Genomic DNA, 2411 nt, shown 5'->3' with positions numbered 1-2411 from the left:
CAGTCAGGATGATAGTAATTGATTGAAACAGGACATTGATAGTTTAGCAGAATGGACAGACAGTCAGGATGATAGTAATTGACTGAAACAGGACATTGATAGTTTAGCAGAATGGACAGAGAGTCAGGATGATAGTAATTGACTGAAACAGGATATGGATAGTTTAGCAGAATGGACAGACAGTCAGGATGATAGTAATTGACTGAAACAGGACATTGATAGTTTAGCAGAATGGACAGACAGTCAGGATGATAGTAATTGACTGAAACAGGACATTGATAGTTTAGCAGAATGGACAGACAGTCAGGATGATAGTAATTGATTGAAACAGGACATTGATAGTTTAGCAGAATGGACAGACAGTCAGGATGATAGTAATTTATTGAAACAGGACATTGATAGTTTAGCAGAATGGACAGACAGTCAGGATGATAGTAATTGACTGAAACAGGACATTGATAGTTTAGCAGAATGGACAGAGAGTCAGGATGATAGTAATTGACTGAAACAGGACATGGATAGTTTAGCAGAATGGACAGACAGTTAGGATGATAGTAATTGACTGAAACAGGACATTGATAGTTTAGCAGAATGGATAGACAGTCAGGATGATAGTAATAGACTGAAACAGGACATTGATAGTTCAGCAGAATGGATACACAGTCAGGATGATAGTAATTGACTGAAATAGGACATTGATAGTTTAGCAGAATGGACAGACAGTCAGGATGATATTAATTGACTGAAACAGGACATTGATAGTTTAGCAGACTGGACAGACAGTCAGGATGATAGTAATTGACTGAAACAGGACATTGATAGTTTAGCAGAATGGACAGACAGTCAGGATGATAGTAATTGACTGAAACAGGACATTGATAGTTTAGCAGAATGGACAGACAGTCAGGATGATAGTAATTGACTGAAACAGGACATTGATAGTTTAGCAGAATGGACAGACAGTCAGGATGATAGTAATTGACTGAAACAGGACATGGATAGTTTAGCAGAATGGACAGAGAGTCAGGATGATAGCAATTGACTGAAACAGGACATGGATAGTTTAGCAGAATGGACAGACAGTCAGGATGATAGTAATTGACTGAAACAGGACATTGAAAGTTTAGCAGAATGGACAGACAGTCAGGGTGATGGTAATTGACTGAAACAGGACATTGATAGTTTAGCAGAATGGACAGACAGTCAGGATGATAGTAATTGACTGAAACAGGACATTGATAGTTTAGCAGAATGGACAGACAGTCAGGATGATAGTAATTGACTGAAATAGGACATTGATAGTTTAGCAGAATGGACAGACAGTCAGGATGATAGTATTTGACTGAAACAAGACATGGATAGATTAGCAGAATGGACAGACAGTCAGGATGATAGTAATTGACTGAAACAGGACATTGATAGTTTAGCAGAATGGACAGACGGTCAGGATGATAGTAATTGACTGAAACAGGACATTGATAGTTTAGCAGAATGGACAGAGAGTCAGGATGATAGTAATTGACTGAAACAGGACATGGATAGTTTAGCAGAATGGACAGACAGTCTGGATGATAGTAATTGACTGAAACAGGACATTGATAGTTTAGCAGAATGGACAGACAGTCAGGATGATAGTAATTGACTGAAATAGGACATTGATAGTTTAGCAGAATGGACATACAGTCAGGATGATAGTCATTGACTGAAACAAGACATGGATAGATTAGCTGAATGGACAGACAGTCTGGATGATAGTAAATGACTGAAACAGGACATTGATAGTTTAGCAGAATGGACAGACAGTCAGGATGATAGTAGTTGACTGAAACAGGACATGGATAGTTTAGCAGAATGGACAGACAGTCAGGATGACAGTAATTGACTGAAACAGGACATTGATAGTTTAGCAGAATGGATAGACAGTCAGGATGATAGTAATTGACTGAAACAGGACATTGATAGTTTAGCAGAATGTATAGACAGTCAGGATGATAGTAATTGACTGAAACAGGACATTGATAGTTTAGCAGAATGGACAGACAGTCAGGATGATAGTAATTGACTGAAACAGGACATTGATAGTTTAGCAGAATGGACAGACAGTCAGGATGATCGTAATTGACTGAAACAGGACATTGATAGTTTAGCAGAATGGATAGACAGTCAGGATGATAGTAATTGACTGAAACAGGACATTGATAGTTTAGCAGAATGGATAGACAGTCAGGATGATAGTAATTGACTGAAACAGGACATTGATAGTTTAGCAGAATGGATAGACAGTCAGGATGATAGTAATTGACTGAAACAGGACTTGGATAGTTTAGCAGAATGGACAGACAGTCAGGATGATAGTAATTGACTGAAACAGGACATTGATAGTTTAGCAGAATGGACAGACAGTCAGGATG

This window comes from Heterodontus francisci, unplaced genomic scaffold, assembly GCF_036365525.1.
Source record: "Heterodontus francisci isolate sHetFra1 unplaced genomic scaffold, sHetFra1.hap1 HAP1_SCAFFOLD_276, whole genome shotgun sequence".
Classification (NCBI taxonomy): domain Eukaryota; kingdom Metazoa; phylum Chordata; class Chondrichthyes; order Heterodontiformes; family Heterodontidae; genus Heterodontus; species Heterodontus francisci.
This window is presented reverse-complemented; position numbering follows the sequence as displayed.